Source organism: Pinus tabuliformis, chromosome 1_2 (assembly GCF_031772625.1).
Source record: "Pinus tabuliformis cultivar Carrire ecotype Pingquan chromosome 1_2, CPIR1, whole genome shotgun sequence".
NCBI lineage: Eukaryota > Viridiplantae > Streptophyta > Pinopsida > Pinales > Pinaceae > Pinus > Pinus tabuliformis.
Window position 1 is genome coordinate 1,054,184,709 of NC_142298.1, and position 27,052 is coordinate 1,054,211,760.

General features: G+C 40.2%; 1 long non-coding RNA gene across 2 annotated transcripts in view; it reads left to right on the top strand.

Moving 5' to 3' along the window:
* Positions 1-16,830, top strand: part of LOC149209755 (uncharacterized) — a 67,400-nt gene extending 50,570 nt beyond the window's left edge. For both annotated transcript variants that reach the window (XR_016252880.1, XR_016252881.1), the window contains one exon: positions 16,524-16,830. This is a non-coding gene — a long non-coding RNA (uncharacterized LOC149209755). The remainder of the gene's footprint in view (positions 1-16,523) is intronic.
* The last annotated feature ends 10,222 nt before the right edge of the window (positions 16,831-27,052 follow it).

Consider the following 27,052-nt stretch of genomic DNA (forward strand, 5'->3'; position numbering starts at 1 on the left):
AGTTAAGAAACTCTTCAAGAGTTCAAAAACCCCAGCAGTATTGACTGATCCGTTTCCTAATCCAGGTCAAAATATGGTTGCTAATCAAAATGCTTCCGGATCCCAAGTGCTTATGTTGTCTACCTCAAAGCAACAGAATAATGCTTTGACAAGGAATAAAGATTACGGGAATCCAAAGCTGTCGAACAACAAGGTTAACGAACGACCTAGTAGTTCAACAACAACTTTGACCGAAGTTGTGCCACCCATCGTTCCTGAGCCAATGATAAAGTCGCCAAAGGGAGATCCTCGTGCCAAAGAAGCACAAAATTATAATATAGTAAAGGACCTGGCCCAATCGCCGTCCAGTATGTCGACACTTGAGGTACCACAAAATTACCCCTCCCAAGAGCAAGCTTTATTATCAGCAATAGGTGGGATTGGCCCAATGGATTCCAATCTTGTGGCCTTTGATCATAAAGGATATGACCCGCAATTACCAGCTCAACTAGCTTTCCTTATTCAAGTGAAAGCCCTCAACAAAACTGTTCATCGAACAATTATTGATGAGGGGGCATCTACATGTCTTATGTCGATGAGTTGCTGGAAAGATTTAGGCTCACCACCCTTGTCGAAATCGTCAACGACGTTAAAAGCATTTGATGGACGATCATACACTCCATACGGGATTTTAAGTAACTTGCAAGTTGAACTGGGGGGCAAAACAGTAGGAATTGATGTTGAAGTAATTGATGGAAACCTCGATTACAACATCCTACTAGGAAGGCCCTGGATCTATGCCATGGCCGCGGTTGTGTCGACCTACTTCAGGAAGATTGCATTTCCCTTCCAAGAAGGAATTACAATCGTCGACCAACAAACTTTTCTCCCCAACAGTTCACAAGTTACAGGAAGCATTCCAATGATCCACGGAAGGAATCATTTGCTTCAAAATATCGGAGTAGGTCTCCTAAAAGACCCTGCCTTAATGGGTACTTTCGCCCTACCGCCTCCAAGTAATCTGGCGGGAGTGGCCACGGTGGAAACCTACAAAATGAAATCTAATCCAATCTTCTGGTTGGATTCGGAAGATTCCTAGATATTTTGTCGGCTTCGAGGATAGTTCCTATCTTGTGTCAACCTCATTAAAAAATGAAACAAATCCCCGAGGTAAACCTTCATTCCAACCAACAAAGTTGGATGCAATGAAGCTTGGGGGGCATGCACCTCGATTTGCATTATTATGCTGGGGGCATGCAAACTTTTCATCGAGCAGTTTTAGCACATAGTTCATGCTCGTTAAAAAATAAACGTAAGATCTCGAGCAGTTTTAGCACATAGTTCATGCTCGTTAAAAAATAAACGCAAGATCCGAGCAGTTTTAGCGCATAGTTCATGCTCGTTAAAAAATAAACATAAGTTTATGAGCAGGCTTTCCTTTAGAGTTCAAGCTCATTCAGAAAAAATGAACCGGTAAATAACCTTTTGAGATCGTAAATTCATCAGCCATAAAAGCCTTGGTCGTGTTTGTGCACCGTCACCTCCACTTTTCATTTGGCCGATCATTCACTCCCATTTGTGTGTTTACCTATTTTGAGGAACAGCTGCGAAGAGTGATTTCACCTAGCCATCCTTGTGACACTGCCGTGATTGGAGAATTCCAACCTGTACCTGGAATCTGCTGCTATCCCTGTTTATCACTCGTTCCTCAAAAGACAAGTCTTCTTTGAGCTCTTTTCATCTGACTCGTAAAATATGAAAAGTTTGCCGAGTTTTGGCCTTCCAGCTCGTTAAACAACCGGAAGAGCTATCCCTCCTCTAGATTTTAATCTTTTTGGACCTGAGGGATTATTGCACAAAAAGATCGAGCGCTTGTTTTGTTCGGCTCGTTAAAGCAATCGAAAATTCATCCCTTCTGTATTGTTTTATACTTTTTCGGACTTAAGGGATTAGATGACGAAAAAGGAATTACGGAGTTAACTTTCTGTACCTTTTCAGACTCTCTGAAAATGAAAAGGACCGAGTTTTCCTTGTCGTTAGACTCGTTAAAATGATTAAATAGCGACAAACTTGTCTTTAGACGAGAACGAGTTTCCCTATCGCTAAGCTCGTTAAATCATAGCGATGGGCTTGCCCGAAGGGCAGGTTATAGAACAAGCATATGTTATCCTCCTCAAGCTTGACAAAAATAAAGAGGTACTGGTCAGAAATGACTGGGGAAAAATTGGGGGAACATCAAAGCTTAATGGTAGCAAGTCGCTCTTGAACATGACACTTTTCTTCCGTACCACATCGGGTTGGGTTGTTTCATTCACCGGTCTCATCACCATGGTCTTCGCCAAACCATCCACATTTTGGGGTAATGCTACCGATCCATCGCATCAGTGTCGTTATATGTTCAAGAGAGGTCATTCTGAAAGTGTCAACCGTGTCCCATCCACTGCCATACATTATCCTTCATCCATTCATGATCGCCACCCTGAATCATATGTCACAGTTTGTTTTCACCTCCACTAAAATCATTAGCTCCGTTCCGTGTCATTGATGTGGGATTCATTAAGGCCCTCCTTTGACGGATCGCTTCTTGTCGACTTCAGCTCATTATCCAAGAAGTTGATCTAGGAACAACCCCATCAGTACTTTGAAGCTTGCATGCCTCAATGGCAAGTTTCTCACTTCCGGCGACAGGTATACATCAATGACCTTCGACCAGAAGATTTTGCGTGGCGTTCGACGCCAAGTCCTTTATTCACGCCACGTGAATTGTACTGCAGTACCTTGAGGGTCATTATCATTATCGGTGATTCCTCTCGCGCTTGTTAACGGTTTTTCATCATTGACCGGTAATCAAGCGATGTCTTTCCATGTTCGACTTCAGCGAAATTCTCACATGGATCGACTTGTACTTAGAGTGAAGATCGAACGAGTTTGAAGACCCCGGATCTAGTTTCATCCATCCGGGCTGCGATACATATTCAGGAAATATAAAAGCATTTGTCATGTACATCATTGCAGCAGATGATCATCCTATTCAAAGGATGATAATTTCAACAGAAAATTATCGGTCTACCATCAGACGATCGTCTGTTCTATGTACCAAAATGTATTTATAAAGCTGAGCATGGGAATGCCCGCCTCAGCTAGATCATGAAAACAGAATGAAAGATAATATATTGTATTGTATTGTATTATAGGACACCTCTCAGCACTTGAATGAACTTCGGACCCTCTGGATAAAGCATTTCACCCGATAAACGACCTCATACTTTAGGGGGCAACTGTTATAGACATTTTTGTGCCTCGCAGCATGGAGCATGAAATGTCAATAATTACAGGGATCCTCAGTCCCTAAACATGTTGTTCTTACCCCTAGAAGAACAAGGTCAGCAAACCACAGCACTTCCTATCAGTTCTCCACCTGAAAACACTCAAAAACAGGCTATTTTTGGATCATGTCAGCTGCTCCACTGAGCATCTGCGCTGAATGTCAACTGCTCCTCCTTGTACCTGCGCTGAAAGTCAAAACCAATGAAGGCTACCTGCGCTGGGCGAGATTGGCCAAGTGGCACAGTCATTCTGCAAGGTGTCAACTGCCCAGGAAGCTTCCAAACTGACACTTGGTTCAAGGGATTCGCCCTATGATGAGTAAGAAGGTCTTGATCTCCAAGTGGAAGCAAGATTCTCCAAGTGGACTCAAGAACTGAAGATTAACTAAAGTGGGAGAGGACACTAGTCAGCTTTATGCCAGCCTCAAGCTGACTCATCCTTTCTCCAAATCTCCTATATATAGAGCTCTTCTATGAGGTCTAAGGGGGCGGGAATTTTGTGCAAAGCAAGGAAGTGCTGTTGGTTTACAGTTAGAGCTATTGGGTGATTGCTTTTATAGAGGAGAAGAGGAGATTTCTTGCTGCTGGGGAGGTGCTGCTGGATTGGAGCCATTGATGGTTGTAACCTTCTCAGAACCTTTTACTTCTATCAATAAAGCTTTGAATGTTCTCCTATATACTTGTATTGCATTGATGTATTGTATTTACTTGTATATCTGATTCACTCTAATCCATGCATCAGTTATGAGTACATGTTTCTTGTAGTTTCCCTCTCTTGTTTGTGCAGGATCTTTGTGTAGCTGGGCCGGCAAGAGAACAAGGAGCTGGGAGCAAGGGACGAAGAGAGAAGACAAGATCGACAAAAGCGAAGGATATCGGTTGGTCAATCTTTTCTTCCTTCTCTGTACTTTCATAAAGGAAAAATATCAAAGCTTTACTTTCAGTTGTTGCTAAGGAACTATCACCCTTAGAGTAGGGATAGGGTCATTCCGAGTCGGATACTTTTCCCCACAACACAAGGGACGTGGGGAATTTTCCTGAGCTGTGCATAGCCTTGTGCAACAATATAAGAACCAGTTAGAGAGCCCCAGCCTCTCTTGTCTTGTTTCCTGATGCTCATCGGGCTCATTCCCTTCAGCTTAGTCAGTAGGAATGACCACGCCTGATCTAGAGCATCCGGCATTTGAGGCTTCTTCCAACCTACCCACGAATTATCCTTCCAGCTAGAAATATCCCACAAAGTTTTGATGCCACTGTTTAACGTCCAGCTTCGAAGCTCAGAGAGCTCTTGGACTTCACCCAAAGGTTCTTCGCTCATGATTTTATTAGTCCAAATATTAATGAGCTTGCCATTACCCGGGATCCAATAGGAATGCTTTTGTATCAGTGGTAAGGCCTGCATGCAAAGTCTGTGAATTTGAGAGCCTTTGCTGGTGTGGGTGAGGTCATCCAAGCTTCGTAGCCTCTGACCCTTGAAATATTTCTTCCATAACGCCTTTTGGGCCCAGCCCGGTTTCGGAGCTATTTGTCTCCACAGAATCTTAGCCCCCATAGCAATATTTTGAGTCCTCAGATCCTTGAAATTCAGACCTCCTCCTAGCAGACGTTTGGCAACTTTGTCCCAACTAACAAGGGGGATCTTTCTGTCATTTTGCTTGCCTCCTTTCCAAAAGAACCTTCGAATCCATTACTCCATCTTCTTGAGGATGTTGGAGGGAGCCAACATGGCCAAGAATTGGAAGATGGGCAGGCTAGATTGGACAAACTTAATTAGCACTGTTTTCCCTGCAAGGTTCAACCATGAGAAGCCCCAAGACTGAATTTTTTTCTTAAATTTCTTGACCATTGGGAGCCAATCTTTACTAGAGTTCCTCCTTTAGAAGATAGGAAGGCCCAAATAGATGAAGGATTTCCAAGAGGCAGAGCCAACGAAACCCATACATCTGGAAATTGAGGAGAGCTCGCTGTTGGAGATATTCCAGCCATAAAAATGGCATTTTCCTTCATTTAGTTTGCTGCCCGAAGTCCCACAGAAATCTTCCAACACTTTTCTGAATCTGGAGGCAGAGTATACGGAGGTAGCACCCAACAAAAGAGAATCATTAGCAAAAAATGCATGGTTGATATCCTTGACACCTCGAGCGATCCTAAGACCCATAATTTCTTGGTCTATCTGGCACTTTTCTAAATAAAAACTCAGAACTGAAGCTTGCAAAACAAAAAGAAGAGGGGAAAGAGGACAGCCCTGGCGCAACCCTCTAGAGGCTTTAAAGAACTCCGTTGCTCTTCCATTCACCAGAGGGGCAATCCAGGGCTCAGAGATGCAAGCCCGGACCCATCTGATAAACTCCTGACCAAACCCAAACTTGTGCATCACGCCAAAGAGAAACTTGTGACGAACTCGGTCAAACGCATTAGCAAGGTCCAACTTGATCACCATACCTTTTTCTTTCCGCTGCAAGCTAGAATGAATCGCCTCTTGCACAAGGATTATGTTGTCCACGATTTGCCGGCCCTGAACGAACCCCCCTTGGTTTTCAAGAATGATGGAGGGCAAGAGGACCTTCAATCTGTTGGCAATCACTTTTGTTATGAGCTTGTAGCCAATATTGCATAATGAAATCGGACGAAACCTATTAAAGGTGCTGGCTCCCTTCTCCTTTGGAATGAGGGCGAGAAAGGCAGAATTCGTGCTTCCTCCAATTTTCTGGCAGCACTGAGATTTGGATACCATTATGTGCAGATCCTTCTTCACTATTTGCCAACAGACTTGAATGAATCTGGCAGTGAAGCCATCCGGACCCGGGGCTTTGTCCGGCTCCATTTCATAGAGCGCAACCTTTATCTCTTTTCTGGTGACTTTAGCTTCCAGTTGTTGATTCATATTTGAAGAGATCTTGGAGGGGACAACATCCAAGAACATAGTGTCCTGGCTCATTCCCTCGACTTCACTATATAGGTTCTCAAAGTGGGAGAAGGCAACCCCTTTGATGCTTGTAAAGTCCTTATGGGTAACTCGATCTTCTTTTATTTCAGAAATTGTGTTGAAGGACCTTCTAGCTTGGGCCTGTTTGTGGAAGGAGGTATTCCTGTCTCCCGCTTTCAACCACAAGCTACGGGATTTCTGCCTCCAATATTCTTTCTCTTGCAGACAAGCTTTATGGAATTTTTGCTATAGATTTCCTTCTATGACTGTCGATTCCTCCGTGGGTTCCTCCTCTTCCATCTGCAGTTGGTGCTTTTTGAGGGAGGCATGGGCCATTCTCCTTTCATCAGCCGAATTTGGAGAGTTTTAGCCCAGCTTTTCAAAGCAGCCTTTACTCTTCTTAATTTTTCTTCCCAAAAAAAGAAAGGGGACCCTATGACAGGCCGATTCCAACTCTCTTTAACCTTATCCATAAAGTCTGGATACCTTATCCATAGAGCACTGAATTGAAAAGGAATGGGCCCAAAATTTCTATGTGCTAAGAGTTCCAGCGTTATGGATTTATGATCTGAAATACTGCATGGCAGGATGAGCATCCTAGCTTCTAAACCAAGGAGAAGATAGGAACTTTGAATAAGAAATCTATCTAATCTCACAGCAATATGGCTAGGGCCAATTCTTTTATTTGACCAAGTATACTTACCTTTCAGAGGTTTCATGTCGAGCAAATCCTAATCTTGCATGATATCCTCCACCCATTCCCTCGCTGGGTCTCTTACTATGCTGCCACCTCTCTTCTCGGAGGAGCTTAGGGTTATATTCAGATCCCCTGCGATAATAATATTTCTCAACGTTTCTTCCTCAGCCATGAGTTTGATTGAGTCCCAACACTGCTTCTTTTCCCCTGCGTTTACCGGCACATACACATTAAAGAGGCTAAAGGCCTCCCTTGTTTCTCGGCTTATGAGTTGCATAAGCTGCCAGTGTGTATTCTGCTTTCCATTGACCAATTCCAACTTGTCTTCATTCCAGAGAGCTCCCAGCCCTCCCGATGCACCTCGGGCTGAGACAGCCTGCCCTCCACTTTTTCTCCATAGGTTCCTGCTTACTTGGAGGAAGCTCTTCTCCTCCAACTTAGTCTCCTGGATCAGAAGGATATCTGGGGTTTCTATTCTAATCAAACTTCTCATTGCTTCTTCTTTTTGCTTGCTCCCCAACCCCCTGCAATTCCAGGAGACAATATTCATTATTTACCTTTCTGAGAATGGGTGGCCCCTTTGGGCCCCTGTCCATGACTTCTTGTAATCTTCGGTGTCTTTGCTAGCAGCTTCTCCAACGTTGGCTGGCTGCCTTGGAGTTTGTCTTTATATGTTTCTCGCTCTCTTTTTTCTCGATCAGTTTTCCTTCCTCTTGTCGATCTACGGGACAATGTTTGGGAGTCTCCTATTTCTCCTTCCTCCTCAGATTCTTCCGAATCTAGGTCTTCCTCTTCCATATTTGTAGCCTTTTCCTTAGGGCTTACTGTTGTGCTCTCACCTTGCCTGGAATTTTCAAGGATCTCTTTCTCATTTGCCTCCTTCTGCTGCTGTTCTGTTTCATGTATTTTGATTGAGGTAGAGGAAAGAGGGGTGAACACATTCTCTTGTGCCTTTGGTTGGCCACTAGAAGAAGGCTGCAGCCCTTTTCCTTTTGTAGCTCCAGGAGGGTTTGAGAGTTTAGGGTTAGCCCTTGACCTTTTGACCTGCTTCCATCCTTCTTCCTTTCCTTGCACCGCCTCTTCATTTTTTGTGCAGTTCTTGGCAAAATGTTCGTATTCCTGGCACTTGCGGCACTTGAAAGGAAGTTGCTCATAGTCAAGTTTTTGCACGTGAGTCCAGCGTCCTACATTTATCTTTATAGCCTCCGACAGTCCCACTTCTAGATCTACTTCGACACATATCTGAGCGCAGTCATATTGATCCTTGGTGTTTGTGCGATCTATGAATTTTCCCAGCGCGTTGCCTATATGTTGAAGGGAGTCCCAGTTCCAGCAATGCACAGGAAGATTCAGAAGCCTTACCCACACTGGAACTGTCGACGGAACATCTTCAGTTGGATCAAAATCGGGATTCCATCTGTTCAAATAGAGACCTTGAGGACCCATAAAATAGGGTCCGTTCCTAAAGATTAGATCCTTGTCTTCTTTTGAGATAAACTCGAACAGGAAATAACCTCACCCTAGAAAATACGAGGTGACACTTTGCTTGATTAATGGTCTCCAGTTTCTGCAGACCTAGGCTTCTGTGGCTTTGGGAGAAGGCCAAAGGCCAGTGAACTGACCTACCAGGGCCCTTTCTGCCAACGACATAGCAACCTTCATCGGCCCTTCCGGAGGAAGGGAGACCTCCGGAATGTTTTCTAGTTTTTTAACAAAATTTGAAGCATTCGGTTTCTTCTTGGCTGGCAGCGAAGTTAGAAGAGTCTTGAATGCGACATCTTCAGCTTTGGGGGAGGACAAAAGACTGATAGGAGGAGCCCAACTCATCCATGGCAGAGGGACGCAGAGGGGCGCAGCCCTAGCGCGGCTAGCCAGCCCGTGAGAGCACGGACAACTTGTAGAGCTCGGGGAGGCGGAGGGCAGCGAAAAAAAAAGTAAATGATCCAAAATAGCGGGCGTGTTATCCTTCCACTGCAGGGAGCGAGAGGTAGTCGTTGCTCTGTGAAGCTAGCCTCACGCGGTCCCCCCCTCTCTTCTTTTTTTGGGTAGGTAAGCACTCACAGGTAAGCACTCACAGGGGATTTGAACTAGTGACCTATCGTAAGGAGTGCCTTAACAGTGCACCCATTCACCGTCAATCCAAAGCCCCGTGGGCTGTAGACATTGCTGATGTTAAGGTATATGTTGTTTAAATATTTTATAGTTTATTTTAGTTTATATTCAAGTGTTCATATTATTTATAGTTTACTTTGTTTTGTGTCTTCTTTCATTTTCAGAAGAGGAAATCAATATTGTTGGTAAGAAGCAAAAATTGAAGAAAGAGGAGAACAATAATAGTATTGGAGTGAAAAAAACAGAAAAAGAAAGAGAAGAGAACCGATTTAGTGATACCCTTAAAGGCAATATCCCGCATGAGAAACACTCATACAAACTAATGGTCAAATCTTTAGAGTTGGTGAATTCACTTGCAATGCCTTGACAATGCAATGATAATGTTTTGAAGTGATGAAACAATATTTCATGTGTAAATTGTAGTCCAACCAATATTAAGTTGGAAACTCATATTGTAATACATGACATTTTATATAATATAATTTATGTGGTTGAAATTATTTATATTTGCACTTGATATTATTTAGTATTGTAATTAACATATATAACTTTGTGTTTTCAAATTAGACGAACATCCACATTGCATGACAATTTTTTTATTATAAATTTAATCACAAAATCATACTAGTTAATTTATGTTGATAAATAATGAACACATGAAATTAATCTAAAACTATTACATTAGTAGTTTATATTGATTAATGGTGAACACACATAAAATGAATATACGACTAAATTAGTGGTTTAAAATGATTGTTAGTGAAAGTAAATCAAATGAATATAAACAAATAAATCAGTCGTTTATATAATATGAAACTATCGACAAAAATAAATGACTATTACAAATGATAAATTTGTGATTACAACGATTAAATTTTGCATATATGCAACTATTAGTAGCTAATTTTCAGTATCTTATAACACGATCAACATTTCGGTCATATTTCTTTGGTCATTAATTTGTTTTTTTGGGTGATCATATAATAATATATTTTGTTGTATAGTTGGTCATTAATGGTGACAATTAATGACTAAATCAATGACTAAATTAAAGACTATATATACTACTAAATAATAAAATTGAGACAACCAATTAATGACTAAGCTAAAAACGACTAAAAGTTGGTTGCGTTATAAGATACTGTAAATTAACTACTATTGGTCACCCACTGAACAATGGTCGTTTATATGCAAAATTTAGTCATTTTTTTACTAACTAATTTTTCATTTTTTACTAGTGAAGGTGACACTACTGGCTGATGTAGAGATCTCGTTCTTAGTGAAGCCACCCGATGGTGTACGACTGTGGATGTGATGCTTTTGGTAGGCCCAACTGCTTCATGACCTTTTCTGAAATGAGGTTTGGCTTCCGCTATCGATAATGAACTGCAACGGAGAACCCTTAACCCACATCTGTGAGTGGAAGAGGCGTTCCCCCTCCTCTGGATCTTCAGGTTCATTCTTCTGGATCTTGGTGGTAGCCACGGTGGCACTGGGCTCTGCGTCAATGAACTCCTTCCCTTTTTCATTCCCCTTGTCAGGTTCTAACTTAGCATTGGAACCCGCGTCTGATTCGGAAGCCTTCAGGTCCACCACCAGTAACTGCTTGGCTCGACACTCGCTTGTGTTGTGAGTGGAGCTCCTATGAGACTCACACCATTTTCCCGTGTCCTTCTTTGGATTTGTGGTGTTTTTCTTTTCTTTCAGCTTCGTCGGGTTGTCCTGGGTCACTCCACCTTGGCTTTGGCCTTTTATATATGGTTTGGGGGCACCTTTTCCTTGCTTCAGATTCACAGATCCAAAGTCTCGCTTCTTCTGTTTAAATTTCTGCTCGATCTTGACAGCGTATCGGCTTGCCATTCTGAGCGAGGAGATGTCCGAGAACTCCCTCTTGTCCTGTATGAACTTGGGTAGACAACTTCGGTAATTTAGTACCAAATGCTGCTCAAAATACTTGATACCCAACTTCATGCGGAGGGTATGGAAAACATTTGTGAACTTCGACACATCTTTGTCGCTTCCCTGCCATAGTGTGTTCCACATTATGTATTTATCGTCATAACTCCTGACAGGGTAATATTGTTTCTTGATGGTGTCTCAGAAAGAATCACAAGTGGGTTTGACTGAAAATAGTGAGGATTCGCTTGTGTCCTTTTGTTCATTGTCGGTTTTCCACCAATCCTTGACGTGTGGGGTGGCTTTGAGAAGTGCAAAAGTAATCGTTTCTCGATTGGAAAAGTCATGAACTGAAAAATATCCTTCCAAAAGATTCAATCATTCATCTACAACGTCTGCATCTATCTGGCCCTCAAATATGAGAATATCAAAGTTAACTTGTACCTTAAAAGGAGTGGTGCCTCTACAGTGGCTGCTGGATGAAGATGCGTCACCCGTGGGTAGCAATCGAAGGATCTGGGCAAAGTTATCCATCATCGCGTTCATCTATCGCTTGTGGGCTTCCTCAATCCATATTTTGAAAGGATCTCCTACCCCATCATCTTTCTTTTCTTCCGCCATGGGAGGCCATCAGGGTTTGCGAGGTTGGTTTTGCAAAGGCTCAACCAAATCGAGCCCTAACTCCTTATAACCTGACCTCATTGGGGACATGCAAAAAAAAGAAGAGAATGAACAGACTGCTCTGATACCATTGATCTGAACTTAAACATGAACACAACAAATTATAGACATAACCATAAATACAAAGATGCAGCAGAAATAACACTTCATTTCATTAATATCATAATATTGAAATATGCTTACAAATAGAATGGAAATAAAATAGTTTGGGCGATGACAACTTATCTTTGAGAAGAGATGTGGTGGCTACATGCCTCTGAACTATGTTACAATGATGCTCAAGGGTCTATTTATTATCGAAAAACAAGAGAAAACCCTAAACAACCAAAACCCTAACCCCAAGAGATGTAACGCCAAGATTTTGTGTGCCCCATTAGGGTTAGTTGGGTAACCAACTTCCCGAGGTCGTAACTTGGTCATATTATCTCTGTTTGGCGTGTACGATATCTTGTTGGAAAGGTCTCTCCAAGTACTACAGGATTTGCAGCAGGCTATGGGCCTACAGCGGACCTAAAAAAACGCCATTTAGGCAATCAAAATTTCTCTAGAACTTTAGGACACAAAAAGCTGCTAAAAATAGTAAATGCTAAAATACACAAGGAAAGAGATGAATCTGGCTAAAGGTCTAGGTGGAATAAGCACGTGGCCACCAATATTCACCTGAATCAAACACCTGGTTTCTCTCATGAGTTTGCTTCCCCATACTACCCTCAGACCAACGACCAGGTAGAAGTTATCAACAAGGTTCTTAAGACAATGTTGCATCGTATGGTAAAAAATCACAAAACCAATTGGCACCACGTGGTGTTATCAACCCTGTGGGCTTACCGCACAATGGTCAAGGAATCTACAGGGTTAACACCCTTCAAACTAGTATATGGGGTCGATGTTGTAATTCCCATAGAGTTTGAGATCCCTACCTTACACTCAGCCATCGAGCTTCTCACTGACACCAAACCTTTGGAACAAAGGCTAGTATAGCTGAATCTTTTCAATGAAAGTCGACGAGAATATCTCCCGAATAACAAAGCACACAAAAAGAGGGTCAAAGCCTCATTAGATCATAACATCACCCCTTGGACATTTATCGAAGGGGAGTTAGTCCTCCGCTACGATGTTTCCCAAGAAGCGGTAGGACCCGGGAAGTTCGAAACATTATGGAAGGGCCCATACATTATCAAACATTGCCTCCTCAAGGGGGCATACATCTTATCAGATCCCGATGGGACTTGCCTAAAAAATCCCATCAATGGTCTCTACCTCAAAAAATTTCACCCATAAAAATGCTCAAGTAGCCCTAGAATGTACATGTATGCACCATGACTTATTTTTTGTATGATGATCACCTCATCATGTACCCACTCTAAAATCACTCTCTCATCATGTGTCATAGATGGATCATCCACCAACCTATCATCACGGATTTGCTGATGGTGCCTCTCGATGGTTGAAAAACCTCACTGCCATAGCCTAAGCCATATACTCTCCTGGTCGGACACCTCATCTCTTTAATGGACTTTGTATCAGGTCAGCCACCAACAATCAAGCTGAATATGACATCGTCATAGGTCTCTTGGCCAATGCCTCCCACTTAGGTATCCGTCGCTTGCATGTATTTCTTGATTCCCGGTTGGTTGTATTACAGTTGAAAAAGACCTTTTAGGTTTGTGATTCACGCCTTTTTTGGAAGTATCTGCACACAAAAAGGTTAGCTCGAAATTTTGATCATATCACATTTACACATATACCAAGGGATCAAAAGAATACAACTGGTCGCATAGCTAATAAAGTCCTAGACTGGCATGCATCACATATATATAACAATCAAGATACATAAACCATAAGCATAATATCCATCTCAAGAAAATTTAGAAATAGATAAAAAATATAGACACATAAGACACATCATGAGAGCCACCAAAAAATAATCTTGTATATACAAATCAAAAATATATGTGTACAAAAAATGGTTGTACATCTATTGGCTCATGGCCACGAAAAATAAGTCCCAAAAAACAGGGGAGAATCATCGTAATGGGTGTTTTCCCTATTACATGCATCCTATCACATAAATCTAGGATCATGACCCTCCCCCTCTCTCCTGAGGACCAATCTCTGCATCAGGTTCCAAAATCGGGCCAACGATGGCCACTCCATTGTGATGTGCCGAAGAACTAGTCTGTGTGCCCAATTACGCGCCATCTTTGTCTCCACCACCACCTCTCCCAATCTCACCCAACCATCCTTGGGCATAACCCTCATCAAAGCCTCATCTTGGCCCTAACCATCCTCATAGTCTCGGAGTCGCGTCACCACAACTTCTAGCTGATGCCTCTGCTGCATCAACACACTCTTGATGTCTCTCTGTCTCCGTGGCAGCAGATGAGCTCGTCCCCTCACCAGAGGGACCACCAATCTCAAGTCACTAATGTTGCATTGACCTCTCAAGCTCCTCCTCCTGGATATCTCACCGTTGTTGCGGCACAACTGGATCTCCAGCCACCCTCATGCGTCGTGGATCATTTCCTACCAAATAGGAAAGTGGTCGCCCACGTGGTCCCACATCTACAACAACAAAGACATGATATCAACATCACATAAACAAAAACGCATCGTAAAATATACATGTCAAAAAATTGAAAAGCAGAAATAAAACATGTCGCATACCTGCTGGCCCCCAAGCATCACCGGAGGGATGCCCCATATCCGGATCACTCGTAAAGTCCTCTCCACGATACGGAAAATCCAAAATCATCTAAGGGTTGGACAAAAAGTAACCCTCCACCTCGGCGTTCCAATAACGACTCGCTACACTCCTCTAGCTCATTGCATCACAGGTGCCCACTGTCTCATCCTAGGCTCCCTAGTCGGACCTGGGGGAACTTCTATAAACAGTCATAACATCATGACCCTATTGTATAAAATTTTACACAAGATGCTGGCATAGAAAAAAATCCCAGACAAACCTTGCAACACCTCTGTCAGCTGGGAGACCACCCCCCTATATACCAAACCAACCTAATCAAAAAAGTGCCCTGCTTGTAACCTCAGCAACACCGAAATTGTGGGCCTCGATACCCAATGAGGAGCAGCCGAACCCACCAATCACACAATCATGGATAGCATCACTTTCTCCATAAGATCTAGGATGGATGGTACTCTGATATAGCCATCCTCTATAGGGTTGGACCCACAATGAGCCTCTGCCCATCTCTGTATGTTCACCTGCCCAGCTGGCAAGGGATACGACAAAACCTCTCCTCGAGGTACCAACCCAGTGAAAAAATAGATGTTCATTGTCACATTGATCAGCAGATCAGACCCTTGAATGACGAAGATTTATCGATCCACGTCCCATAACTACACAAGAAATCGCAAAAATTTATCATGTGATCTCAAAAGGGAGTTCTGAAGGAACTTCAACAACCCCCAACGAGCCAATGTCCTGCTAACCACAGGATCCTCTGCAACTGCTAATCGCAGTGGCTGCCAATCTCGCTCTCTGCAGAGCATTCCCATCCTGGCATCAAGGATACCAAAGAAAAATTTAGCCTTTTAGGCTATAAAAAATCATTTTTTTAAACTAGTGCGCAACTATGGTCATCACAGATGTGTCGTATGCACATATGTTCCTCAAATAGACGCATGGTGCATGCATCTGTCATGACCTAACCCGCACCGAGACCATTCCCGAGACCACATGTTATTGAAACAAACACGTGGACTGTGCGACCTGGCCCGAGGTCGAGCCGCGACATCACCAGAGCAATGACGTTGCGGCTTCAAACCCATCAGTCGCACCGACGATGCGGTTTTGTTGTTGGCCAACAACCCCCCCATAATTTTTTCACAAAATATGGGGACCCTCCATTTCAATTTCATAAAATTCCCTTCTTTAGCATCTTGGTGACCCATGGTTCCTTCGGTCTTTAGTACTTGGCTTTGGAAAATTTTCAAGATTTGATCATGTCTTGGTTGTTGCAATTGTTTCCTTGTTTGCTTAATGTTTACCTTTTGTATTCATGATGACATTGGTCATGCGACACTTTTTGTTGTCACATCATCTCACATTTCATGTTTGGGTTGCATTGGTTGTCTCCCTTCTTCATGACTGGACAAGTGCACAAAAATCATAAATTGTAAATATCAACTAAATTTAACATATAATGTAAATATGTAATTTGAGTAAAAATATATGAAAATTATTACATTGTATATAAAAAAATAAAATTATAAAATAAAACATAGCATTTCATATATTAACAAAAACAAAAAGTTTACTAACCAACCTTATATGTAATTCCACCATAAGAATAAAGATGAAAAAGGATTTAAATATGAACGAAGCCTACACTTTAGAAAGTCATTTAGTAATTGTTGTGTAAATAGAAAGTGGATGAGCTCACACAAAACTACGCCATCATACACAACTCAAATGACAGCGCAACATACAACCCCCAGGCGCCACGCGTTTCTACAAGCCTCGTCATTTTAAATTATGAGAAAAATGTGGGATTTGGCTACTTTGATCGTTTCGTTTCATTTCAATACTAAATCTGCCGTCGAATTATTGTATTTGGCCAGTTGTTAATTGCTTAAATATTTTGTGTTATTTCTTTGGTTTAGTTAAAAATAATCTTAGCTTATTACAATTTGACTATAATTGGAATAGTTTTATTTTAAGTTTATTGTACTTTGTATTTCTAACATATTTTAGAGCCTATTTTACTTTTGTTATTTTTATGATTTATATTAGTTTGATTTTACTATTTAGATTTTTTAATATTTTTTATTTTTAATATATTTTAGTATTTTTTGTTATTTAAATCTTATTTTTATTGATTAATTTACAAAATTTGTCTTAAATTTAATTTATAATTGATAAAGTGGATTTTTGAGGTGGCAGGTGGATGATGCAGAATTTGGAGCATCAAGTCTAGGAAGCTAAACAAACTCAAAGGGCTTATAAAAGGAGCTTGAGTACACATGACAAAAATGGGGGCTTCTCTTCTCTGCAATTCCAGATTTCTTAAAAGCATTATTGTAATGGGGATTTAGAATTGTAGGTGAGAGGAATCGAGGAAAGGAGGATCAATATTGTTGTGTTTTCATCTATTTGTAGAGAAACTCATTTTTTATTCTGTACTATTGTTGTAAGGAGGAGGCCATTGCTACAAGCAAAGATCGATTACAGGTCCATAACATTGTGTACTACTACCATACTGTGAGAATCTGTAATTTGATTTCATTTATTAATAAAGAATTATTTCAGTTAATGATGTTTAGCACTATTGTTTACAAAATTTAATTGAAATAAATTCTTATTCAAGTCTTTCAATTTATATTTTGAATGTATGAGTTAATAATTTGATTCATGCACTATTGTTGAATCTTGAGTGCTAATTCATTTAAAAGTCTGCTTAGACTATTCTACAGGTTTAAGTTTAGATATAATATGAGAACTGAAGTTTGCATAGGAACAAATAGTTATAATCTTAGATTGGCAACCTATCTTACTATTTATGATAATAATTGTTTGCTTGCATACATGATGTATTATTTGAACTAATTCAGTAATTCATTAATTCATCATGAATCTTTGTAGTTCTTATGCATATGATAAATAAGGAATTGGATATACCATTCGATTGCATTTGGAAAACAACTAGTCGAGAGAGAAGTTTATCTAGAGGAGACATAGCTCTCCATCCAACCAACCATATCCCTTCCTCTTCTTCATCCCATATTGAGAGACCAAAAATAATTTTGATTCCCTAAGCCATCATTTGATTTCTTAATTCCATTAACTCATGTTTGTTCTTAAGCAATGGTTCTCCTCATTACACCATCCTCCCATATTTTTATCATTTTTCTATTACCTGGAATCCACTTCAGATCGGACTATAATAGGGGGCTTGCTACTTTACAGTCACAAGATTGGAGACCCTTTCTCCTCTAGGAGAGGCTTATTAGGATTCCAGGACCTTTTTCTACTAGGGAAAACATATTTTTGTGACTATTGTTTCTTTCCACCATTTGTGGGTCCCAAAGATAAGCCACCAAAGGATGTTTGCACCAAGGAAAATATTCATGACAGTAGGGTCCTTAATTTCCAAATTGACATTGTCCTTCAGAGCTTGGATCATGTTCCAGGTTAAATGATGAAACTTTTTAGAGTTGTATTTTCTTCTTTGAGACTAAATTTTTTTGATCTATTTGTAAAAGAGTTGAGCATTGATATAGAGGAAGAGAGGATAAGACATATTTTATGAGCACTACTCTACTAGTCAGGTTTAACCACTGAGAATTGCAGGCAATCATTTTATTTTTAATCTTGCTCAATAAACAATAGATGATGGGTGGCCTAATGTTATTAGCATTCCCAGATACTTGAAGGGGCTCCAGTTTGAAAAGCTTGGAAATTGCAAAATTCTAGAAATGAGTTGTACTTGCTAAGCATTGATGTTCCATCTATATATTTGGCTTTTCCCTTTGTTTACTTTTCCACCAGATGTGTTTAAAATTGGAATCAATAAACTATGGGGAAGGTTTGGAATATTTGTGGGACAAGATGTCATAGTGATCAACTGAGCTTGTAGTTTTTCTTTCATGAGTAGCTAATGTAGAGGTTTGGCCTTGATTTGATCTCTGCCTCTGAGAGGATTTATTTTGGCAGGTCCATGTCCTTGATGTTGACTGATATTCTTCTGAACAATTTCCCCTCGAACTTCCTCTTCAGCTGGAGTTTGCATTCAATTTGGTTTTTTCGCCATTGGTGAAACCACAATATCCGTGGTATGAATTTTACATGAATGACAACAATTCATAATTATATTATTCACAATTCATTATTAGATTATTTAGCGCACTCTCCTTTATTTATTACATTTACATCAACCCCTAATAATGTTGTTCACACAAGCTATTTGAAAAGCCTTGCAGGTTGTAGAAATCTTCTATAGAAATACTTTTTCAAAACGTGTGGTCTATTGATAATGATATTGGGGGGAGGCTCAGAATGGAAGCAAACCATGAACATAGTAAAATTGTTGATAGTTTTACTTTTTATAGCTTCATCAATAAGATCCTTACATCATGTTTTCAGATCATTGTGTTCTTACTACTTATGCTTGGAAAACTCAACTGCATTTTGGCTTGTAAAGCTTCCCAGATACATGAAAATAAATTCATCATCTTTTGACAATTTTGTTTTCTTTACTTCAGGCTCTGCACTCAAATTACTACAACCAACAGTAAGATATTTCATACCTTGTATGCTAATCACCCAAAACCCTTGTAACATTTAATTGAAAGTTCGAATAAACATCATCCACATGTCCTCCTAATCCTTGAATATGTTATCTCTGTCTTTTGCAACAAGGCTTGTGATTCCTTGACATTTCTATAGCCTGTCCATGCCTAGGTAACACAACTTGATAGCCTCCAGCGTTTACAACCAGTAGAGTTCTCCCAGAGACCATTACAGTTAGGGTTGTTGTACTTGATGAGAGAACAATATGAAGTAAATAAGCCTTAACAAATGTTTTCTTGTCTCTGTAAAAAAAATTCTAATTGCTTTCTCCAGTGCTAAAGGAAAATCAAGATTCTCTACAATGAACCTAGATAGATTGTCATTAACAAAATGGGTAGCAACTTTTCCTCCATGTCCATCAAACACCCTATAGAAGACAACAGGACATTGACCAAAGAAACTCCAGTCATATGTTTTCGGAAAAATCAACAATGCATAAATTTGCAGCTTCCATGTTTTCATGACCTCCCATATCATACCAGAATTGAGAGTGGAGGATTGGCATAAAGTCTATTGCCAAACATTCTCTATTTTTATTTCAAACAGTGCTAGAAATCATCATGGAATATATGTATTACTCCTCTGTGACATTGATAGAACCCTTCAAATCTTAGTAGCAATATATTATTGTAGCATTCACCTTATTAGAGAATGGCCAAGGTGGAAGTTCTTGTTAGAAAATTATATATTACAGACCAATGGAAAACATAAAATATTGCAGAAACACAAACACAGAAAATTCATAAAACAAGAGAGATACACAGATATACGTGGTTCACCCAATTTGAGCTACATCCATGGAGAAACATCCAGTCCTTCCTTTTATATTATCCAGCAAAATAAGAGATACAACCTATAGTCGATCCGCTATAATTTCCTCTTCGCTCTCACACAATATCCTCTCTCTTTCTCACTCAGAATACACATATCTTAAGCCACAATAAAATCCCCTCATATATAGTGAGGGGTTTCCTTCTAGGTAAAAAAACCCTAAATTAAACATAACTTCTACTGTCAAATCATCTATCTAATGAACGACCCAGTTTGACTGCGAAATTACAATATTTTACAAGGCAAATTTACGTCTATTTTTAGCTTCGAGGGTGCTGCCCTAAACCCCTGCCAAGGGCGGGGCTATATAAAATCTTCATCGCCCCCCCGGACCCCCTTACGGTGAAAAAATGGGCGGCGTTTCCGCACCATTATGAACTAGGGTCCAATGCGGCAATACCTCTAAGGAAGATAACCAGGCTTCACACCCAACAATCTCCCACTTGGAGAATGATTATAGAAACTCCACTGATGCTTCATTTTCTGGACAATGACTCGACTTTGTACCTAGTTTTTTCTCATCATCATCATCATATTTGAAGACCAATTGAAACCAAGCAGAATCTCAGTTTCTCCCTGGTTACAACTTTTGTTAACATATCTGCAAGATTTTGGATAGTGTGTATCTTTTCCAACTTCAACTGTCCATCTTCCAACACTGACCATATGAAATGGTACTTGAGTTGTATATGTTTAGTCTTGGAATGAATGAAGATTTATTTGCAAGATGAATGGCACTCTGGCTGTCGCTATATAACCTTCCCAACTCCTGCTTCTTACCCATTTCATCCAGAAATCTTTGTAACCAAATCATTTCTTTACTAGTCTTTGTAGCAGCAACATACTCTACTTCCATTGTTGAGAGTGAAACAACACTTTGCAATTTTGAAACCTAACTGACATCTGTTCCACCTACAGTAAACACATACCCTGTGGTGCTCCTCTTATTATCTCTATCACCTGCCATATCTGCATCAACATATCCCTGTAGAGGAATGTTTGAATCGCCAAAGCATAATTCTTGATATGTGGTACCTCTTAAATGCCTAAAAATCCACTTCGCTGCCATCCAATGTTCTTTTCCTGGATTGTTCATGTACTTGCTTACAACTCCCACTGCATGTACAATATCAGAACTTGTGCAGACTATTGCATACATTAAGCTTCAAGCTGTTGATGCATATGGAACTTTAGACATATAATTGATCTCTTCCTGTGTCTTGGGACACATCTCCTTACTTAGTTTGAAATGGCTAACCAATGGTGTAGTAATTGGTTTTTCATTCTACATATTAAATATTTTCAACACATTTTGTATGTACTCACTCTGAGACAATGTTAATTTACGATTTTTCCTGCCTCTAGTTATTATCATAACAAGGATTTGCTTTGCAGTACCCAAATCCTTCGTTGCAAATGAATTTTCTAATTTTCCTTTGAGCACATTTATTTCCTACATGTTAGACCCTACAACAAGCATCATCTACATACAATAACAATATAATATAGCTGCCATCATTTTTCCTTTTGAGATAAACACAATGAACAAAGTGACATCTAGTATAACCTTGTTTAGACATAAACCTGTCAAATTTTAGATACCACTGCCTTGGAGCCTGTTTTAAGCCATACAAGTTCTTCTTCAACCTGCACACTAGTTTCTCCTTCCCTTTAACCTCATATCCTTGTGGCTACTACATATAGATATCTTCTTCCAAATACCCATGGAGAAAGTTCGTCTTTACATCTAACTGATCAAGATGTAAATCTTCAGCTGCTACTAGACTTAAAATAGTTCTAATTGAAGTCATTTTAATAACAGGAGAAAATATCTCATCAAATTCTATACCTCTTCTCTGTGCAAACCACTTCACCACAAGTCTAGCTTTATTCCTTTTTCTACCTCCATCTTCTTCCTGCAACCTGTAAACCCATTTATTCTGCAATGTTGGTTTATCTGCAGGCAACCTGACTAAGTCCTAAGTTTGGTTATGTACCAAGGAGTCCATCTCTTCTTTCATGGCTAGCTCCCACTTCTTCCTGGTTTCTACCTACACTGCTTCGTCATAACATTCTCGTTCACTATAATCAGTCAAGAATACATAATATAATGAAGGATAGTATCATTCAGGGGGTCTACTTATCCTGGTAGATCTTCTAATACCAATTTCAGGTGTTTGAGGTGTTTGTTGCTGTTGTGGTTGCTATTGTTGTTCTGATTGTTGATGATTTTCAGGCACCTTTACTTTTTCTGTGATCTCATCAAGCATTGTGTATTCTCTATTTTCTTTTTCCTGCATCTGATCCTTATACAAAACTGTTTCATTGAATATGACATCTCTTCTCCTAATGATTTTGTGATTTTCATAATCATATAAGTGATAACCAAAATCATTAACACCATATCTAATAAAGGTACATTTATTTTATTTTGCCTCAAGCTTTGTTCTATTTTCTTTATTAATGTGGACAAAGGCTTCACCACCAAAAGTATTTAAAAATCAATAGTTTACCTTTTTACCTGTCCATGCGTCCTCTGGAATACCTACATCCAAGGAACTTGAAGGCCCTCTGTTTATTAGATAAACAACAGTATCTACAACATCTGTCCAAAATTGTAAAGGCAACCCTGCATGTAATCTCATGCAACCTTACATGCTCCATGATTGTCCTGTTCATCCTTTCTGACACACCATTTTCTTGTGGTGTTCTTGGAACTATCTTCTCTCTACGAATTCCATTCTCTGAACAATACTTATCAAACTCTTTGTTGTAATATTCACCTCCATTGTCTGATCTAAGACACTTCAACCTTTTTTGTGTCTCATTTTCAACCAAATATTTCCATTTCTTAAAAGTATCAAATACATCATATTTATTTCAAATACAATAAATCCAGGCTTTTCTGGTTGCATCATCAATAAAAGTAAAATAATAACAAGAGCCACCGAGAGATGATACCTGAGAAGGTCCCCATACATTTGTATGCACAAGCTCTAGTTTTTCACTCTTCTTTTCTTTCCCAACTTTGAGGAATATGATTCTCTTTTGTTTTCCATAAACACAATTCTCATAGAATTCCAAATCAACATGCTTCAAACCTGAAAACAAATTTTTTGAGTGAAGAATCTTCATCCCCTTCTCACTCATGTGCCTGAGCCTATGATTCCACAATATTGTATATGCTCCAGCAGAGGTTAAACAATTAACATAATTAGAAACACCATTGCATAAATACAATGTACCAACCTTTTCTCCTTTTTCTATTACTAAGGCTCCTTTAGTGACCTTCCAGGTTTTATCTGTAAAATTAGTTACACAGCCTTCACCTCTCAACTGACCTCTTGAAATTATATTTTTCTTCTGATATGGAACATGCCTTACCTCATTTTATAGCCATTGGTTTTCATTCTACTGTTTTATGAAAACTTTACCCATCTCAATGATTTCATCATCACCCAAACGAACCTGTCGAAAATCTCCCTGAACATAATCATGAAAATGTTTCCTATCAGGTGTGGCATGGAATGAGTCCCCTGAAACTACTACCCAAACATCAATAATATTTTTTTCTAATGAAAGAATCAAAGTGTCTTGTAACACATCACCTGTCACATTCGCTTCATGGTTATTTTCTTATTGCATGTTTCATTCTTTTCCCTTCTGAGACTTACAATCTTTCATCAGGTGTCCTTTCTTCCCGAATTTTTAGAGCACTATCCCCGATCTGGACTTGGATCTTCCTTTCCTTGACTTACTGTGATATCCTACGCTCTTTTCTCTTTCCATTTTTCTTCCCCTAGTCTTTGCAGTCAAAGCATTACTTGATGTCTCATCAGAGCTTTTCTGTCACATTTCCTCACTAAAGATTGCACCGACAACATCATCAAACTTTAAAGTACTACATCTAGAGACAAAGTTACTAATGGCCAGAACTAAACCATTCCAACTTTCTAGCAATGAGCACAGAAATAACAGAGCCCTAAATTCATCATCAAAAGTTACCCCTACAAAACATAACTGATTGATAATCGTATTAAATTCATTTAAATGATTAACAATAGATAAACCCTCTAACATTTTCATATTAAATAAAAGTTTCATAAGAAATACCTTTTTTGAGGACGAGGGTTTTTCATATAGTTTTTCCAATGCCAACATTAAACCCTCTATTGTCATTTCCTTTGAAATATTAAAGGCTACTAACGTTGCTAGGCACAATCGTATTGTTCCAAGTGCCTTTCTATCAAGAATATCCCATTATGTGTCTATCATACTCGTTGGCTTCTTTGGTCTCCACTCAATGGTAGGTACAAATCTTTCTGATACAGATAATCTTGCATTTGCATCTTCCACAACTAGTAGTTTTGGCCATTAATTTTTTTCGATCGTAAACCTACCATCTTCGAGCAATTCTCCCACTCGAACCAGGAACCCTTCTATCCTGCGAGTTTATCAACCAAATAGACCTTCGTCTCTAATACCAGTTGTTCGAAAATTATATATTATAGAGCAATGGAACACATAAAATATTGCAGAAACAAAACCATGGAAAATGCATAAAACAAGAGAGAGACATAGATATACGTGGTTCAACCAATTGTTGGGTTGTGTTATATTCTTTCCACGACTAAACTATGTAGTGAACCGGGGGGGGGGGGGGGGGGGGGGGGCGGAGTCCCCCCATTTGTTGCGCCGATTAGACAGCGGGGGGGTCACAAGGGGTAGCCCCCCTCTACGCGGGTCCGGGGCAGTGCCCTGGGAAATTTTTTTTTTGGACCCTATATTAGGTTGGGCGGACCTACCTATGTTTTTCGGTCCATGGTTTTGGACATGATAGTTTTCGGTCCATGGTATTGGATGCTTCGGCATGTATAAATATGTATTCTAACATTGAAAGGAACATAATGAAAAATCAAGCTGGTAGTCCCGATTTTTGGATCCAGGGGAAAATCTCTGTGTATATGTGTTTAATGTGTTATGCTCTTGCATTGTTTATTTTCTGTGTTTTAAAATTCGTATGCAGGTAATTTCTGTATGGGGTTAAGACATACATTTGGTATCAGAGTTGTTTTGGCTTCAAGGGGACACCTTTGTTGCTGAGGGGTTTCGCTCGGACCTGTGGTAGACCCTGTTTAGTGGGAGATTTGCGGGATCAACTCTGGTGGTGAAAGAAGATGGCGAGCAGTGGAAAGATAGAGATCGAGAAATTTAATGGTCAGAGTTTTGAGTTGTGGAAACTCAAGATGGAGGATCTGTTGGTGGATAAAGATCAGTGGATCGCAGTAGATCCGGGTACTAAACCAACGGGAATGTCTGATGAAGAATGGAAGAAGTTGGATCGGAAGGCAAAGAGCACAATGCAATTGTGTGTCTTAGATTCAATATTGTTGAACGTATCAGGGGAAGCTACGACAAAGGCTTTGTGAGACAAGTTAGGGACTTTGTACCAATCTAAGTCTCTGGTGAATAAACTGTTCTTGCGAAAAAACCTGTATAACTTGAGGATGAAAGATGGAGACTCGGTGACAGAGCATCTGAATGCGTTTAATACTGTGGTAAGTCAGTTATCGTCTGTTGATATCAAAATTTCAGATGAAGATAAGTGCATTAGTTTGTTGTGTTCTCTACCAGATTCGTGGGATAGTCTGGTTATTGCAATAGGTAGCAATGCAACTGCCTTGTAGTTTGATGAAATAGTCTCATCCTTGCTGACGGAGGAGATGAGATGGAAAAATATGGAGAGCCAGAATGGTGATGCCTTGTCTGTACGAGGACGGTCCCAGAACAGAAACAAAAATAAGTCATCGAGTGGGAGATCTAAATCTAGAGGGAGATCTAAATCTCCAGGAAAACCTGTAAAGGTGGTGTGCTGGAAATGCGGAAAGGAAGGGAATTACAAAAGGGACTGTAAATCTAAAGCTCCTGATAAAGGAAAGGGATCTGATGACGCTCCTTCTGCAGAGGCGAAAACCACCTCAGATGAAGGTGGGGATGTGTACTTGGCTTCTTCAAGTACACATGTAGATCATGAGGCATGGTTGATTGACTTAGGTGCATCCTTTCTCTTCACTCCCCATAGAGAGTGGTTCTGTGAGTATGAGAAATATGATGGTGGTGATGTCTTCTTGGGGGATGATAGGAAGGCTAGAATCGTTGGTCACAGAAAAGTAACGTTGAAGTTGCAAGGTGGAAGGGTTAGAACACTTCTGGGTGTTCTGCATATTCCTGCATTGGCTAGAAATCTGATTTCTGTAAGCAAGCTGGATGATGCAGGTGTAAAAACAGTGTTCGAGAAGGATACCTGCAAGATGGTTCGGGGAGCACTGGTATTGATGAGGGGAGTTCGGATTGGAACTCTGTACAAGCTGCAAGGTAGCACTATTTTTGATGGGTGCAACAGTTATGTGGTCCCTGAAAGTGGAGCAGAAAATCTAGTGGTCTCTGGAGAGAAGACCATGCTATGGCATCAAAGGCTTGGACACATTGGAGAGAAGGGCCTTCAAATACTTCATGGTAAAGGTATGGTAGAAGGTATGTGTTATAGACATTTTTGTGCCTCGCAGCATGGAGCATGAAATGTCGATAATTACAGGGATCCTCTGTCCCTAAACATGTTGTTCTTACCCCTAAAAGAACAAGGTCATCAAACAACAGCACTTCCAATCAGTTCTCCACCTGAAAACACTTCAAAACAGGCTTATTTTGGATCATGTCAGCTGCTCCACTGAGCTTCTGCGCTGGAATGCAACTGTCCCTCCTTGTACCTGCGCTGGAAGTCAAGATTAATGAAGGCTACCTGCGCTGGGCGAGATTGGCCAAGTGGCACAGTCATCCTGCAAGGTGTCAACTGCCCAGGAAGCTTCCAAACTGACACTTGGTTCATAAGATTCGCCCTGTGATGAGTAAGAGGTACTTGATCACCATGTGTAAGCAAGGATCTCCAAGTGGACTCAAGAACTGAAGATTAACTGAAGAGGGAGAGGACACTAGTCAGCTCTATGCCAGCCTCAAGCTGACTCATCCTCTCTTCTTCTCTCCTATATATAGAGCTCTTCTATGAGGTCTAAGGAGGCTGGAATTTTGTGTAAAGCAAGGAGGTGCTGTTGGTTTACAGTTAGAGCTATTGGGTGATTGTTTTACTAGAGGTGAAGAGGAGAGTTCTTGCTGCTGGGGAGGTGCTGCTGGATTGGAGCCATCATTGGTTGTAACCTTCTCAGAACCCTGTTACTTCTATCAATAAAGTTTTGCATGTTCTCCTATATACTTGTATTACATTGATGGATTGTATT